The 12,345-nt window shown below is 41.2% G+C and overlaps 1 pseudogene; it reads right to left on the reverse strand.

Annotated features, from left to right (window-relative positions):
• Window positions 1-8,151: 8,151 nt before the first annotated feature.
• LOC145545702 (heterogeneous nuclear ribonucleoprotein A1 pseudogene) lies at window positions 8,152-10,151 on the reverse strand (annotated as a pseudogene).
• Window positions 10,152-12,345: the final 2,194 nt, after the last annotated feature.

Genomic DNA, 12,345 nt, shown 5'->3' on the forward strand with positions numbered 1-12,345 from the left:
TTCTGTTACACTGATTCAGTTTGATCTTAAGCATATTTTTTGAATCAAGAAATGATTCCACATATAAGATCTTCCATAGTTGCTTGACACTGTATCTTCAGATGAAATATTCTATTATAGCCTGACTTTATTTAAAATAGTGACAGCTTAAGATCACATTCCTGCAACCAAAAAACCCACAGCCACGATATAGACTCTTCTGTGTATGTTTGTTCTCTAACTATGTCTGTAGGCAGAAGGGATAGTGTTGATTGAAACCATGGTTTCATTCTCTTCAAAGGTCTTCATTCATCACTAAGGATTTTTGAAAAATCTATGAGATTCACTTACAGAAACACTTTAGAGTTTCAGGATTCAGGTTGATTGTATCCTGAATGCAATATATCTAATTTTAAACAGAACTGGTTAAAAAGAGATTAAGCTGCATTTGTTTTCAAAGATAGTTACAATAATCTAGTAAACATTTCTCATCAATATCCATGATAATGGTACACAGAGGGAGAAGGGGACAACAGAGGATGAGATGGTTGGATGGCATCACTGACTTGATGGACATGAGTTTGAGCAAGCTCTGGGAGTTGGTGAAGGACAGGGAAGCATGGCGTGCTGCAGTCCATGAGGTCTCAAAGAGTCGGGCACAACTGAGTGCCTGAACTGAACTGAACTGAACTGATATACATTACACACAGGGCTTCCCAGGTGGTTCAGTGGTAAAGAATCTCCAGTGTAGGAGTCACTGATGATGATAGTTCAATCCCTGAGTCAGGAATATTCCCCGGAGAAGAGAATGTAATCCACTCCAGTATTCTTGTCTGGGAAATCCCACGTACAGAGGAGCCTGGCAGGCTACAGTCCAGGGGGTTGCAAAGAGTTGGACACGACTTAGCATGCATGCATTATGTGTAAGTACCATATAGGTGCTAAGTATATTGGTTCTGTTTCTCTATAGAACCCTGACTAGTACAATAATAATATTCTTAACACTCTTATGGTTCCCTCTTCTAGAGAAGAAAATCATGTACTATTCAGTAAGTCCTCTACATATGAACCTTCAAGTTGCAATCTTTTCAAGATGTGCATTCCATCAACATCAGGGTCAGGGGTGAGTGAAGTTGCCACTTGCCCTCCATCTCCTATTGTTGATGATCCTTCAGCTCTACCATCTCCCATCTCCTCTTCCTGCTCCAGTCAGTAACTCTTCTTGCCTGTTCACTTGATGCCAGCCCCTCTAAGCCACCCGTTGTACTATACTACTGTACCTTTCAAGGTATTGCACTGTAGTGTTAAAAATGTTTTCTTTCTTTTTTTGTGTTTGTCTTTTATGTATTACTTATGTGAAGAGCATTATAAACTTATTACAGTACAGTACTAGAAAGCCAGTGGTGTTAGTTGGGTACTAGGCTAACTTCGTTGAACAAGTTGAACTTAAAAATGATCTCTTGGAATGAAACCTGTTTGTATATAGGGGACTTACTGTATTATTTTCTTTTGACTCAAGTATCTAACCTAAGGCATGCCTAGCTTTCAGAAAATTGTTCATTGCATAAAGAACTGGCAATAGTTTTTTTTAAGAATTTCAGGACTAGTTATGTTATACAACCCAAACTGACTAAATGAAGACAAACATCACCAGTGAAATTTCAAGCATCAGTGAGGAAACTATTTTTTTAGTGGTGGGTCATTAAATACCCCATAAAATACTGTTACCTTAGTGTTTTTGACCTGAATCAATGCCCTGAGAATGCAATGTGGCCAAAAGAAGATGGTAAGAACTCCCTTTTTGATATAATTAAGTGATGGGGTTATTTTGTCAAGTAAGCAACCACCCTGAGGATAAAAATCAGTTTCACAGATTCACTAGGCTATGATGAACATCGCAGAGTCACCTGGACCCTGCTGACCTTACACAGCATGACAACCAGGTTCAACCCCATACTTACTGATGCTTTCACTACCACGCTCAATTTAGGAATCATATTTGTAGTCGTTTAGACTTTTATTTACCAAGATAGGTAGGAAGATACCCCATATATTAAAGTTATATTTTTCAAGACAGTCTTTGTAAATTCCTGAGTAAAGAGAATCAATGGGTCTGCTTCTCCAGTGAGATTTGACAAGGCAATTTAAAAGGCAATAGAAGCTGAATGAGGTTAAGTGATGGGGACAGAGAACTTCTAAAAGAACTCACCAGTTTGGTTTTTCACATAGGAAAAGATAATTTCATGTTTCCTATGAAAAGAAACAGTATTTTTCTTGGCTTGGCTTTTGTCATAATCATGAGGTAAATGTTTGCATTTTCTGCAAGAGTTTTCCCCCACCCTAGTTTAGCGCAACCTCTCTTTAATGTCAGTAATTCTCCTGACTCAATTCAACAATTATTCTTCTTGCTAGTCACTGATTTTTTAAAAATTTACTTATTTTTTTATTTACTTAGTTTTTATCATTTATGTGGCTGCACCAGGTATTTAGTTGGGGCATGTAAACTCTTAGTTGCAGCATGTGGGATCTAGTTCTCTGATCAGGGATGGAACCTGAGCCCCCTGCATTGGGAGCTCAGAGTCCTAGCCGTGGGACCCCCAGGGAAGTCCTGTAATTACTGATTTGAATGGCTACTATTCAGCTGAGCATATGAAGGCAACAGCTCTGCTCTCAACCCTCCCCTTTGATCTAGGTGATCATGAGAACTTACTTGTGTCAAAGTTCCCACTCCTACTCACCAGTAACTCCAAAGAATTGCAACTTCCTCATTCTCTTATCTTCCCAGAGCAAAATTCTTTAATCATATAAAAGTAGTGCGTCTTAAACATTCTATGTAGTGTTCAGCATCTAGGAGGTATACCATATCTGGCAGCTCCCACTTTTTCTTGAAACATCACTTACCTCCAAGCATTGAAGACATCTCATCTAATTTTCTGTTCAGTTCAGTCACTCAGTGGTGTCTGACTCTTTGCAACCCCTTGGACTGCAGCACGCCACACTTCCCTGTCCATTACCAACTCCCAGGGCTTGCTCAAACTCATGTCCATTGAGTTGGTGATGCCATCCAACCATCTCATCCTCTGTTGTCCCCTTCTCCTGCCTTCAATCTTTCCCAGCAGCAGGGTCTTTTCAAACGTCAGTTCTTCTCATCAAGTAGCCAAAGTATTGGAGCTTCAAATTCAGCAACAGTCCTTCCAATGAATATTCGCACTGATTTCCTTTAGGATGGACCGGTTGGATCTCCTTGCAGTCCAAGGGACTCTCAAGAGTCTTCTCCAACATCACAGTTCAAAAGCATCAATTAATTTAATCTCATCTAATTCATGAGTTAATTGGAAACAGGTCTCAAAGTGCATTTAACATCTGAAATTCAGGGGCATGAAATTAGTTTTGCTGTCCTAATCCTAGCATCTGGTGTCTCTTGGATGACCTCCTGGATCCAACTGTGCTTTCTCCCTAACCCTCAACATGCATGTCCTCTCTTCCTGATTGGATTTATGCGCTGGTTCAGTTCTTTGTGGGAGTCATTGTGCTCACAGCCACAGCCCATCTGATTGAGTGAGGTTCAGCCACCTTCTTAAGCTTGTACATTGCCTCTTCCCATCGAGACATAGATGGATCCATTTTCCATCCAGATTGACCCCTTTGGAACAAAATCACTGCCTCTTGCTCCATTATGATTATTGCTGGACCCCATAAACCAGACTGTAACCATTCATTTTGAAAACGACCTTGATGAGAGCTGAGTTTGCCAGAACCCATGGACATGGTGATTCTAGGTAAGCCTTACTTCCCAATCAGGTGGCATCTTGCCTGGCACTGCTTTTGTCTACCAGCTTGCTCTTGATCTCAACTCACAAAAGTTTCTTCTTGGCCCAAAGAGACATGAGCCTTTAGCATTGAAACTCACCCTAGTTTCCAGTTGTTTGGATTAATTTATTATTTTCAGAGTGTCTTTTAAAATCTAAAACAGCAACCTTTGGATGAGTTTAGAGGTTATCTAAAACCTAGGCCAGCACCATGGGCATCTCCTAGGCACTCGCGAGAAATGCAGAATCTGGGACTTTCCTGGTAGTCCAGTGGTAAGACGCCACGCTTCCACTGCAGTGGGCATGGGTTCATCCCTAGTTGGTGAACTAAGATCCCACATACGACTCACAGTGTGGCCAAAAAAAACCCAAAAACAAAACAGAATCTCAGGCCCGTCCCCTTGAAATGCAGAATCTCAGATCTCGTTGCTGTTGTTGTTCAGTCACTCAGTCATGTCTGACGCTTTGTGACCCCATAGACTGCAGCACGTCAGGTTTCCCTGTCCTTTACTATCTCCTGGAGTTTGCTCAAACTCATGTTCATTGAGTCAATGATGTCATCCAACCATCTCATTCTCTGTCTACTGAATCAGAATCTGCATTTTAACCCGATAATTCATTTGCACATTCACATTTGAAAGTGGTGATCAAAATATTTCTCAGTAAACATCAAATAGAGGTGTGTACTACTGAGAAACTACTGCGAGGTTAGAAAAAGATTCATTTGTTTAGGTTATTTTTAAAAAATATTTGGTGTTGGTTTTATATAGATATTCTTTATTTTGTTTATCTTGTATCTCTTTCTTCCCTCTGATATTATCTGTTTGTTGGCCACATCACACCACCTGTGGGATCTTAGTTTTCCTACCAGGGATTGAACCCAAGCCCTCAGCAGTTAAAGCCCAGAGTCCTAACCACCAGACCATCAAGGAGTTTCCAGAAATAGATTCATGTGAAAGGCATAATCAATTTTATCAACAAAGGCATTTGTTCTGAAGTTGAAGTGATTTTATATCACTGTGCTCCAGCTAGTCTTGAGTCTGCTTGAAACCCAACATGTGCAGGTTTGATTATGAAATTGATGCACTTCCTGAATTGTTCTTTCCTTCCAAATTTTCTCCTGGCACTTCCTTTCTGTCTCAGCCTCATGAGAGAAAATTATCATGGTGGTCTCCATAAAAAGTACCACACAGGAAACAAAAGGAGACTCTTAATTACTGGATTCCCACACACCATTTATTCTTTATATTAGAGCCATCATAGAGCCTCTGGGCTTATATGCACAGTGAAAGAGATAAACAAGATAAACAAGATTCTCAGCCAAGTTGCAGCTGTTTTGAAGTTTCTTGGAACACTAACCTGATTAAGTTCTTCCTTTTATATCAAAGTAAGTTCTCTGTCAGTGACAGTTGGTTGTCTGATAACCTGAGGAACTTGAGTACTCTTGGGGGGCAGTGGAGATGCAGTGCTGACCCCAGGTGAACCCAATGAGTTTTTCTTCCCCAGTTCTGAGGGTGGTAGGTTTCTCAGAACCAGAAACTAGGGTGCTGGGAGGCAAAGTCAGCTGGATTGGGCTCCTACCAGAAACATGTTCCTTTCTCTACTGTGTATGTGTTAGTCACTCAGTCATGTCCCACTCTTTGCGACCTCATAGACTGTGGCCTGCCAGGCTCTTCTTTCCATGGGATTATCCAGGCAAGAATACTGGAGTGGGTTGCCATTGCCTTCTCCAGGGAATCTTTCCGACCCAGGATCGAACCTGGATCTCCCTCACTGCAGGCAGATTCTTTACTATGTGAGCCACCTGGGAAACCCTACTGTGGGCTAGAAGGGTCCCTTGTCATCCTTGTTTAAAATACTTTCTCCAGTTTGCCATTAAATAACAAGTCTACTTCTAACTTCCAGATAGTAGTTGCATCACTAAAATGAAATTTGGTGTCAACAGTGATAAAACAAAGAGGAAATCCCAGGCAGTTGTGGTGCAATTCTTGGACAACAGCCTGAAGTCAGGTAAGTTCTTGACTTGAAGCTCTGAACCCCTGTTTCCTCCACTAGGTCCACCAGCTGGTCCCATGACCATGAACAGATTAACTGCTCTAAAAAGAAGGGCTTCCTTTAGTCAACTGTTTAAGTCTCTTCTCTGTCTAAGCTTCTTCAAGTCTGAGAAATCTCTCATTAGCAGACTCAGTCTTTCCTATAGCCCTTTCTATCTGTCCCCTCTCCTTTAATTTTTCTATTTTAAGAGCTAACTTGCTTAAATATTACTCTTAGGACACAGTCAGGAGGTAATCATTTGGACTTCCCTGATGGTCCTGTGGTTAAGAATCCACCTGCCAATGCAGGGGACATGGGTTTGATCCCTGGTCTGGGAAGATTCCACATGCTGTAGGTAAACTAAGCCTGTCTGTGTGACACAGCTATTGAAGCCCACGTACCCTAGAGCCCATGCTCTGCAACAAGAGAAGACACCACAATGGGAAGCCCACACAAGGCAACTAGAGAAAGTGTTAGGCACAGCAACGAAGAGCCAGTGCAGCCAAATATTAAATAAATAAATAAAAACTTTTAAAAAGAGAAGGCAGTTATCTACTTTAAAAAAGGGAAATATTAAGAAATATATACAAAAATCCAAAACATTATAAAGATTAATACCTTTATCATCCATGTACCCATCTCACAATATTAATAAATAAAATGTTACCATGAAATTTTAGTCTTTGAGAATTCCCTGGTAAGCCAGTGGTTAAAACTCCATGCCTCCAATGCAGGGGATATAGGTTTGATCCCTGGTTGGGGAGCTAAGATGCCACATGCCCTAAAAAAAAAGTGTAGTTCTCTTGATATCCTCTCACCTATTGCCATTCCTTCTCTATACCTAGGAGGTAATCTCTCTCCAAAATAGTCTTTTAGTTTTTAATGTAAATTTAAGTCATTGTGTTATCTTTGCAAGGGATTTAGGCCTTATATTTCTAATAATAAAATAAATAGATTACAAATATGTTTAGCAGAACTTTGGGCCGATGGAACGAGATGCTAGGAGCAGAATGTCCATCCCCATGGAAAAAGCTAGCTCTGAGAATCATAATAAATTTACATTGTGTCCTATGTGTGTCAACAAAAGGACTTTCCTTATTGCTGGTACTTTACATACATAGAGCTCTCTAAATAGTACTAATTCTAACTTTTATATCCCATTTTGTAATCACTTCCCTTCTTGTTCATTAGCTTTCTCTTTGGAAAATGAATATGGAAGAATATGCGAACAGTGTATCAGAGAGACAATGACTACTTAAAGTTCCACTGGTTCAACAATGAACTTGTTTAATTTAGAGCAAATATCAGTAATTATGTCAGTTTGAGCTGACAGTCAGCTATAACAATGCTTGGAGTTACTATGCTTTTGCTTTGCCCACAATGTTGCCAACGTCATGTTTGCCTTTGCCTTGCCAACCATCTTCTATCCAAGCTGGTCACCTTGAAGGATTCTCAAAAATATGCAAATCTCTCTCTATCTCTCCTTCCTCTTCTCAGATGATGACCTTGTCTAGAGCAGCTCCTCACTCCCCTTACTTCATCTCAGTCCTCTCTTAGTTTTACTCTAAGCATGCATCACAACTGCAATTTTACTGTCTCCTCCTTTAAATTATAAGCACTATGTGGGCAGACACATTTTCTGTCTTCTTCATCAACTGCTTACCATAGTTTTTAGCAATAGAAGGGATTCAACTGTGTTTCAAAAGGAAAAATGTAAGAAAGAAAAAAGAAAGGAGGAAAGGAGAAAGAGAGGGAAGGAGAAAAGGAAGTAAGGGGACAGAGAGGGAGGAGAGAAGGGAAAGAAGACAGAGAGTACTCACTTTTTTTTCAAGAGGGTATTAAATCTTTTATTGATTACCCATGATAATGGATGATACAGAAGCTTCATTCCCATCTATAACTTTATCTGGTACCATAACTCAATTTAGATATATTGTATAGGATGTGCCAACAATCATTCAGTTCAGTTCAGTCAGTTCGGTTGCTCAGTCGTGTTCGACTCTTTGTGACCCCATGAACCGCAGCACGCCAGGCCTCCCTATCCATCACCAGCTCCCGGAGTCTACCCAAACCCATGTCCATCGAGTCGGTGATGCCATCCAGCCATCTCATCCTCTGTCGTCCCCTTCTCCTCCTGCCCCCAATCCTTCCCAGCATCAGGGTCTTTTCCAATGAGTCAACTCTTCGCATGAGGTGGCCAAAGTATTGGAGTTTCAGCTTCAACATCAGTCCTTCCAATGAACACCCATGACTGATATCCTTTAGGATGGACTGGTTGGTTCTTCTTGCAGTCCAAGGGACTCTCAAGAGTCTTCTCCAACACCACAGTTCAAAACATCAATTCTTCGGTGCCACCTTTACCACTGAAGTTTCCTCCATGACCAAAATTGTCATTCTCACTGAAACCACTTCCACAACCACCACCAAAGTTTCCAGATCCTCTTTCACCTCTTTGGCTGGATGAAACACTAGCCATCTCTTGCTTGGATGGGGCTTTCCTTACTTCACAGTTGTGGCCATTCACAGGGGGGAATTTCTGAATGACAGTCTTGTCTATGGAGTCATGGTATCAAAGGTTGCAAAAACAAAGCCTCTCTTTTTGCCACTGCCTCAGTCAGTCATGATTTCAAACACTTCAGTTTCCCCATATGGTTCAAAATAATCTCTCAGGTAATGTTCTTCAGTGTCTTCTTTAGTGCCACCCATAAAAATCTTTTTTCCATAGTTAAGTGGGTACCAGGTCTTTGAGAATCTTCTCCTGAGATGGGCCTTGGGCTCCACAACTCTTCCATCACCTTGAGTGGCCTTGCCTTCATGACCGCCTCCACCTTCTCCACCATGGTACACATGACGACCCCGAAGCTTCTGGAGTGCTTGGTGTTTGAAGCCCTCATCTCCACACAGTCTGTGAGCATTCCCCATTGCTCAAAATGGCTCCTCAGACTCTCATCGGTTGTTTCAAAGCTCCGACGTCTGATGAAGAGTTTAGTAGCTGTTTGAGTTCTTTGGGAGACTCTGACTTTGACAGGACAGCAGTGGAGGTGGGGAGGCTTCAGCGATGCTTCTCATTTTTTTAATATGTGAATCTTGTGCCTTTTCTTTTTAAGTAATTCATGGAAATATCCCATGTTTGTGGTTTCAAGTCATTGCCACAGTGACTCCTATTGCACGGTAAATTGGGAATTTCATTACATTATTGGTTTGAAAGAGAATCTTGACATTTTCAAGTCCTTTAAAAAAACTTAAAGCACCTGCACTAGCAGTCAACCATCTTTGGGAAGCTATTGTAGATTTTTTTTTAAAAAGCTTTTAACTTTGAGATAATTACAGATTCACATGCAGTTGTAAGAAATAACTCACAGGAACCCTGTATATCCTTTGCTCAGTTGCCCCCAGTAGCAACATCTTGCATTGCTATAGTACGTGTGTGCTTAGTCACTTCAGTCGTGTCTGACTCTTTGCGACCCTATTAGCCCACTAGGCTCCTCTGTCCAAAGGCTTCTCTATGCAAGAATGCTGGAGTAGGTTGCCATGCCCTCCTCCAGGGGATCTTCCCAGCCCAGGGATCGAACCCACATCTCTTTACATCTCCTGCATTGACAGGAGGGTTCTTTACCACTAGCACCACCTGGAAAGCCCATTACTACAGTACAACATCACCACCAGGAAAGCCATTATTTTTAACAAAGTGACAAGTTCCCCTCTCCACCACCTGACTTCCAATTCTTTGTTCATTCTCCATCTCTTTCACAAAAGGGCTTGAGGTAGTTTATCTAAAGGACAAATATAATACCATTGTTTTACAATTAATTACAATGGAGGAAACAAGGTTAAAAGCAGATAAGAAAATAGGTTAACTCTTGGGGCTAATTCAAAGCTTATAATCTAGTTCTCTGCAGAGTCAACAGATTCTAATTAATTTCCAACTGGAAACATGCCAACTCATCAATGGAAGACAAAGCTTTTCTTATTTCCTAAAACAATAAAAAGTTCTCATAAGGGACAACTAAGTATGCTTATAAGAGACACAGTTTTATCACCTTCCTTGAATTACAGCAAATGTGACAACAAGTGGGGGACCACAAAGCTAACTTATTAGTTAAATAGCTTTCTCCCACAAGACACTAGATCTTATCATAGACCTTCAGGGTCCTCTTTCATAGAGTCACACACTCAATGCTAAATTCTCAAACCACACTGAATCATTAAACTCCTGAGTCAGTCACAGGGAATAGGCAGTATGGTAATAATTACTCACAAATATTCTGGTTTTCCTCCTTCTGGTTCCTTGTTAAGATTGCAATTTCCTGCCCCCTTAAAGTTAAGCATGGCTGGTGACTTGACTTCAGCCAATAAAATATGAGTGGAAGTGACATGTGTTACTTCCAAGTGGAAGCATTTAATTGGTGGTACCAACTGCACATTTCTTTTTCCTGCTTCAGAGATGCTAAGTAAGTAAGTGTTAGTCGCTCAGTCGTGCCCGACTCTTTGCGACCCCATGAACTGCAGCCCACCAGGCTCCTCTGTCCATGAGATTTTCCAGGCAAGGATACTGGATTGGGTTGCCATTTCCTTCTCCAGGGGATCTTCCCAACCCACGGACTGAACCCAGGTCTCCTGCACTGCAGGCAGATTCTTTACCAACTGAGCTACAAGGGAAGCCTCAGAGATGGTGGGATCATGAACTAGCATGAAGCCTCTATCACCCTGGGACCCGGGAGACTAAATGAAGTGGAGACTCTGTTGATCCATGCTGGACACATTTCATGAAGGAGAAATAAACCTGGATGGAGTCATGGAGATTTGAGGGTTGTTCATTATCATAGGTTAACTTGATAGCCCATCCTGGTTGTTATAGGAAACAGAAGTCCCTTAAAATATATTTATTTGGTTGTTCTCTCAAGTCAGGTTCCTTTTCTTGAGGCTAGCTATGCCCATTTCCTTCCATGGATGAGTGTGGAAAAGGCTGATTGCAGTATTAAATGGATCTCTCTGCCAATTTAACTGTAAGTATGATCTGCTCCTCATTTCCTCTGAAAATAATCTGTCCATAACACTACATGAAAATGACTCTAGCAACATATGAAACTTCAGGAACATCTCATGACTAGTCCCCTAAGAACTAGTAAAGGAGAAGAATTGATCATTAAAACCTAAGCCTAGAGGGTCAAGTGACAAAGTGAGATGGTAGAGGACTTCCCTGGTGGTCAAGTGATTGAGACTCCAAGCTCCCGATGCAGGCAGCCCAGGTTCAATACCTGGCCAGGGAACTAGATCCCACATGTCACAACAAAAGATCCTGCATGCTGCAGTGAAGATGGAAGATTACTGCATGCCACAACTAAAAGCCAGTGCAGCCAAATAAACAAATATTTTTTTACGGACTTCCCTGGTGATCCAGTGGTTAAGACTCCGAGTTTCCAATGCAGGGAATGTGGGTTCAATCCTTGGTCAGGGAACTAAGATCCCACATGCCATATGGCGCAGCCAAAAAAAAAAAAAAATTGAAAAAAATAAGATATTTTTAAAAAAGTGAGATGGGACGAAGTTGGCTGTTTGTTTTTGATACCTTTGTTATCTGCTATTGCTGTGACTGCTTCCTGCCCTTCATTCTTGCAGGCTCTGCTCACTCTTTGGTGATGAAAGGAAGAGGGAAGAGGTACTCACACAAAACATTTTTAATAACTTGTTAATTGGATGAAATGGCAGTTAAGGTGCCTAAGGGCTCTACGCATATTCACAGATTGTCTTCAAAGGGTACAATTACCAAAGCCAATGAAAAAGATTAACGAGTTAATATTGGATTGTGATTTGGGGCGGAAGAGGGTAAGGTATGTTCAGATGTCTTCCTCCAAATAGCTGCTAAGATTAATCTGTGTCTCAGGTTTTATATGATAATGTGTAGAGGTACAGTTTGCCTGGAGCACAGTGTGTTTGCCAAAGGAACAAGTTCCACAGGGAGTAGTCATTGGCCATCCTCCGATCGGTCAGGGTGCACAATACTCTAGAGGTACAGAGTGAATTTCCCACTCAATATAAAAGCTTACATAATATTTTCCATGATATCCATGTCTAGTATTATTTCCATCAGAAATAAGTATTTCTTCTTGTGGTAAAGATTAAATATAATACCCCCTTCGTGAATTTCCACAGGAACATAAAAACAGTATTTTTGAGAATAAGAGCAACATTTTCTTTCGGAGCTGCCAAAAAGTGTATGGAAAAGAGATTTTGGCATACCGTGTTGAAGTCCTTTCTCTGCCTTGAAGAACGTCTTGACAGTTAAGATTGAATGTTCCAGTGACAATGCAGTAAGCATAAGTTCAGATTCCACAGGGCTCGGGAATGGATGGGAATTACAGACACTTTACCCTGCCTGCCCTCATTCTGCTCAGCCACTGAGGTCCATGCAAGAAAAGATGTGGAAGGGGAAAAAAGCCGCACACATCCCCAGGGCACCCTCTAAGTGCCTGAGTGTTTGTCACTTTTTTCCTGCCACTTCAGATAATCCAAGATAGCTCAT

The sequence above is a fragment of the Giraffa tippelskirchi genome, chromosome 4 (assembly GCF_054371585.1).
Source record: "Giraffa tippelskirchi isolate mGirTip1 chromosome 4, T2T-mGirTip1v1.2.pri, whole genome shotgun sequence".
Taxonomy (NCBI): Eukaryota; Metazoa; Chordata; class Mammalia; order Artiodactyla; family Giraffidae; genus Giraffa; species Giraffa tippelskirchi.